The sequence below is a fragment of the Haliotis rufescens genome, unplaced genomic scaffold (genome assembly GCF_023055435.1).
Source record: "Haliotis rufescens isolate VD_foot unplaced genomic scaffold, xgHalRufe1.0.p SCAF_11, whole genome shotgun sequence".
Lineage (NCBI taxonomy): Eukaryota > Metazoa > Mollusca > Gastropoda > Lepetellida > Haliotidae > Haliotis > Haliotis rufescens.
The window spans coordinates 521,501-527,500 of NW_025963791.1; the positions used below are offsets into that span (position 1 = coordinate 521,501).

General features: G+C 36.9%; 1 protein-coding gene across 1 annotated transcript in view; it reads left to right on the forward strand.

The window, feature by feature from the left end:
- The window catches only part of LOC124113721 (choline O-acetyltransferase-like), a 121,190-nt gene that overhangs the window by 70,801 nt on the left and 44,389 nt on the right, over positions 1-6,000 (forward strand). The window lies entirely within an intron of this gene.

A 6,000-nucleotide genomic window follows, 5' to 3' on the forward strand; every position in this document is an offset into this window, starting at 1 on the left:
TTTATCTGATACATAAGACGTTTAATAACATGAATTGGCCACTGATATGCTTTGACAGTAGTGATGCAAAATAACTAGTGATGCAAAATGTCGCGCATGAATACATCAGCGAAGATTACATAGTTCCTGATGGCAGAATTAACAGCAACATTAATACACGTCTTGACACATCATCAAATTCGATTCTGTGCGTAATTCATTAGATTAAATAAAATTTATAATGGAAAATACTAAGCTTTAATCAGTTGCAGAAACTTCATTGCGACCTAAGCTGGCTGTCACAAAGTAAAAATAGCGGGCGTCAGTGAAACACGTAGCTCAACCTTGATCACACATTCACACAAATATGGATAAATATCGAGGTACCCAGGGATTATGATCTGTTTGATGAAGAACGAAATTATGATGAATTCTTATCTGATTGTTACTTTGCGTAACTATTCTCAGAACGACGAATTCTTCAAAAGAAGAAAACTCTTGAAAAAGTAAATAAGATCGTCTAGACGGGAAGGTTGTTTACATTGACGCTTATGAGGTATTGATATATCCTAAACAATAAGCGTAACATGATGGCATTAACATATACTTATTTTACGAATATTGTATTCTATGAAGCTCTATAACAACATGCTATGATCCTCTGATTTCAAAACATTGAATTACGTGAAAACGAGGTTGTCAATACTATACTGGTATATACCTGAAAATACTAAATAGTTAACAGGATAATTATGATATAAAATTCGTGTGCTGTCATAAACTATGTTCATTTTTACTCCACTTATGTATAGGCTATATTGGATTCATATTTAAATACCGGCATTCCGGAGACCAGAAATAATGTGTATTTATTATCTATCAATACTGAGGCTAAATTGGATATGTATTTAAATACCAGCAAAAGGGACACCAGACAATATACGTATTTATTGTTTAGCAATAGTGAGGCTAAACAGTATATATATATATATATATATATATATACACTTTGGTTTTGTCGCCCACCTGACTTAAAGTCAAGTGAACGTGTGTCATGTCGCGTGTTGTCCGTCGTCTGTCCATCTTAACCTGTGCTTTTTCGACACCTCTGAAACTGTCAGGTCAGTGAAGCTGAAACCTTGCAGTAATGGTCCCAGATATTGTGTCTCTAAAAGACAGTTCTGCACGTACGAGATTATATCGAACGTTTATTGCCTCACATAGAAACTGGATCATAATACAACAAGTCACACATTTTTCAATATTAATGTTCTTTTACTTCAATATACACTGTCCAGCTATGCTCTAGTTCTGCTATTCCTGGCCTATAGAAGCGTCCATCTGCTGACATGTGGTCAAAGGGAACCTCTGTGTGTTTAGCTGGGTCAGCTCCTGATATGATGTAGTGTCAACATTCGTCTTAACCCTCATGCACACCGCTTGACCATGTGATGTGATGGACTATACTGTCCCAGCTTTTCATAGCATCGTGTATTTACTTTTGTGACTTGTGACTTCATCACAGCTCGATTCTCGTTTTCTACATTTTACAGTGTCTCTAAAACCCTCTGGTTGACTTCTCAAAAACAGATGCTTTAATTCAGTGTTATGGGTACCAAGAGATGATATTCTCCATTTGATATGCAGTAAGTATGTGGTATTGGCGTGTAATATATATTACACGTTTTTAGGTTTAAGGTGGTCTTTATACTTTGTTTTGTTTGGGACGGGGCGGTTTTCTTAGTTTTACTGCATTTTCAAAGTATCCTCGAAAATTACAAGGTCTGTGAAGCTGAACGTTTACATTAGTAATCTAAGCTATGGTGTTCTCTGACATTTGCTTACACTTTCTGACCAATGTTAAACATCGCAACTTTGACCATAATTATAAATCCATTACCGATTATCACTCGGCCATACGTTCTTTTTTAAATTAAGTGAAATTTGGCATACTTGTAGTTAGTTATTGGGCCTCACATAATGTTCTCTATTCTTGCGATATTATTAATTTTGACTTTAACTCTACCGTTATATATGTACAGCTCAACATAGTTGGTGTTACATAAATGAAATCGATGTCACGGGCAATAAAACAAAGAAGGAGCAAAACTGAAAATTCTGAAAAATCTTAGACCCCACCACATATCAGCCTGTCTACATTGGGGAAAATTGTAAAAGAAAATAGGTTTTCATATATTGTCACCATGGTAACCGAACTTGACTAATAACAGAAATGGTTCGGGCAACATAAGAAGAAGCTGTCAGTGGTATGGTCCTTTCACCATCCTAATATAAATCTTATAGAACCATATGACACAGAAAGCTGAAACGTTATGGTGGAGGATAAACGGAAATTCGATTTTTTTGTAGCATCATTGTTTACACAAATTGCAAAACGATGTTGTAAAACGTTTTTCAACTGGAATATATGGCACCATGTTTTTTAGTAACTCACTACAAGTGATTTCACCAAACTAAGTCATGCAATTATTTATCGTCAGGCAGATTCTTGTGGTGCTGTGTTTTTATCTTTATTTGTTATTTTTCTTCGATTTAATAAATAGCCTTTATTATAATAAAAAGATTCGGAGACAATGTAAGAGCTGACGTTTCGAAAGCTTATGTAGCACTACCGTGGCACTGAGATTAAGAATAATCCTTTTTTATCTAAAACTGAAAATAGATTCAAATCATTGAGATTAGCACTGTCATCGGGCTGAAATGTTGTATAAAAAATTAAGATTCTCAGTTTGTTTGGGGCGCCATTTTGTGCTCTCAACTTAGGGTTTTGTTGTTAAACTAGCATAAAATTTTACATCGTAAAAAAGATTTACAAGCAGGGAGGATACTTTATTGGAATATTTGATACCTGAAGTATTAAGAATAGTATGTTCAATTCAGCCACTTGATCTTTAAACATATTTTAAATCTTTGTTATATTTTTTTCAAAATGTATATTTTTACCTTCTGTATTATGCAGGTGCGTGCTCTTGGTAAGAAGCGTAAGTGTGAATGTTCTAACTTTTGTCGCAATCGTGTGTGATTATTTTATAAACTGTGAAGTATACTTTTTAATAATAATATATTTGGTCTCTCACAGTGATTTTTGTTTTTCTTTATCTTTCTTACTATCTCACCCGGACTGAAGGTCTGGAGTGTTGTAATGGGCTGTCTGTCAGTTGGTTGTCCTTTACCTTTTCATTATTTTCCATGAACTCAACTGAAAATATGGAACTTAAGGGTGAATTCCCTTCTTAGGCCCAAGCAGCTGTTACATTATGAGACTTGCCACCTAGTGTTGGTGTCTAATATACATGATACATACATACATTTCCTTGAAAACTGAAATAGATCAAATTTGCTTGCTGATACTCCTTGGAACTTTATGAATACCTCAATCAATCTTCAAATGTTTTCGTGTGTGTTTCATTCTTAAATAAAGCATGCATGAGTTTTTAACTTATTAGCTCAAAAGCACTTAAGGACAAAGTGAGCCTATCACACTAAGCCTATACTATGGCCCTCGAGAAGTCCGGGTTAGAAATGCTTGTGAGGCGACTAACGTTGGCTTGGTTAATTCATGTCATTGTATCCCAATTACAAAGATCGATGTCCATGATGTCATGTCCAGGCTCGATTACAGACCACTGTCATATAGCTAGAATATTGCTGAGTGTGGCGTTAAACTACAAACAAACACGTCTGACTGTCAAACCGATCCCGGCTATGTGTCCATCACATCGTATCCAAATAGGCCCCTTGATCTGAGGAATACTAGACGGCCCCTGTGTTGCTTCTAAATGACTCAAAATGGCGGTTGTAGTCATCGGTATATTAGAGCATGTTACAATATTTCTAACTGAATATCAACCAAACTCATGTTCGACTATCAACCCACCTTTGCCTAGTTTTTACCACATCGTACCTTGAAAAATATCTTGAATGTTAGACGGTCCTTATTTTAGTAGACTTTACCGAGGTTCGACCCCTTGACCATCTGCTCCTAGTGCAGACATTCAATCCAGTAGACCACGGAGGCGGGCGAAACTAACAGGTGATGGTTGTATTTGCTCATATGTGTCAACCAACAGTTTCGTTTTCCAATAGGAACACCATTCCATTCAATTTATTCAATTATAGGAAGGTTTTGCAGAACTGTAGATCATGATGTAAATACCACTACTTGTGGCTGCAAAGACTCCTCCCACTGCTACCAACCTGTTGATATTATGATCACGGCTGACTTCTCTGTTATTGACAAACTAAAACAACCTTCGTCAGTTATTCAACTAACGTGGGCATCCTCCTACCAGTTGGCACCATTATGAATACTGTCGAGGCATTTATCAAAACATGGGGCAAAGGAGAAGAGGAACCTGTTGAATGTCTTTCAGAGTGGGTTAAGTCAGTGCATGGTGTTGTCATTGGTAGAATGCACAAACTGAAACAGAGGAAACAGAACACGAATAAACCCATTCTGTCCCAGCCATCACTCATTTCACCCAGACTTGCTTGTGTGTGTGCGTGCTTGCATGTGTGTGTGTCTGTGTGTGTGTGTGTGTGTGTGTGCGTGCGCGCGCGATTTTATAGTGCTAACCCACTGAGATACCACGCCGCAGTTTAACCTCACTCTGACACAGTATACTCCCACCAGTCCTTGTTTTATCCCCTTAATGCCGAGCGCCAGACACGGTAACAAGTACTATCTTTTAACGTCTTTTGGTATGACGCGGCCGGGGATCGAACCCCGACCTTCCGCTATCCTGATGGACGGTCTACCACTAGACGGATAGGTCTGAAAGTGTTGGAAGCAAGTGCAATAAATAGCACGTGGAATGTCAAAGACTCAAATAACTTACTTAATTTTACTTTGATTTTTTTTCAATCTCAGAAAACAACCAAGTCAGTTATGTCAAAACATTTGATTCTTCAACTTAAGGGAAAACGTCTTTCTACGAGGCATTTGTCACTAAACGTGGTGGTCATAGAGAGAGTTTCATCTCCATCTTGAAAGTTTCATTGATAAAAATTTTGTGAAATTTGTGGTAAGATATTAAGAGGGAGTGAGTGCGGGATTTGGGTTTTAAGCCGCTTTTTGAAATATTCTAGCAATATCCCCGCGGAGGAGACAAGAAATGGGTATCATAAATTGTACCCATATGGGGAATCGAACCCGGGCCTTCTTCGTGACGAGCGAACGCTGTAACCACTAAGCTACCGCCCCCAAGACATTGAGACAGGAAGTAGACATGCCCATGGGCACCAATTGTTCACCCCTTGCTAACCTGTTTCATCTTGCATATGAATCAGGATTTCTGTTCGGATTGGCAAAATTTATTAAAATATATGTAACGTATAATGAGGCTGGTGTTTAAATATATGTACCATCTGGTCTCCCTAAGGCTCTTTCATATTATATATATATATATATATATATATATATATATATATATATATATATATATATATATATATATATATATATGGTCTCCCTAATATATCTCTCTTTCATGATATATATATATATATATATATATATATATATATATATATATATATATATATATATGGTCTCCCTAAGGTTTTTTTACAATATATACCATCCGGTCCCCCCAATTCTATTTCTAAAATTATATACCATCTGGTCCAAATAAGGCGGGGTTTTATTCAAATTTATGCCATGTGGTCCCCTTTAGGCTGTTAATTTTTAACATATATGCCACCTGGTCCCCCTAAGACTGTTTACTTTAAATATATATAGCAGCCTATGCAGGTTTCGATGACATAAGTATGCAGTCTAATTGGTGTTCGTAGTATCTATATAAATAAGGCTATGTGCTTCAGGAAGCCTATTGATTTTGAAAAATTAGTCACTGAATAATAATAAGAGAGAGAGAGAGAGAGAGAGAGAGAGAGAGGGGGGGGGGGTGAGAATCGGGTGATGGTCCTGATTAGGACATTGTTACAGACGTCGACAGGCATATGGGTTGTCAATACTATATTGAACCCACGCGCTCAGTC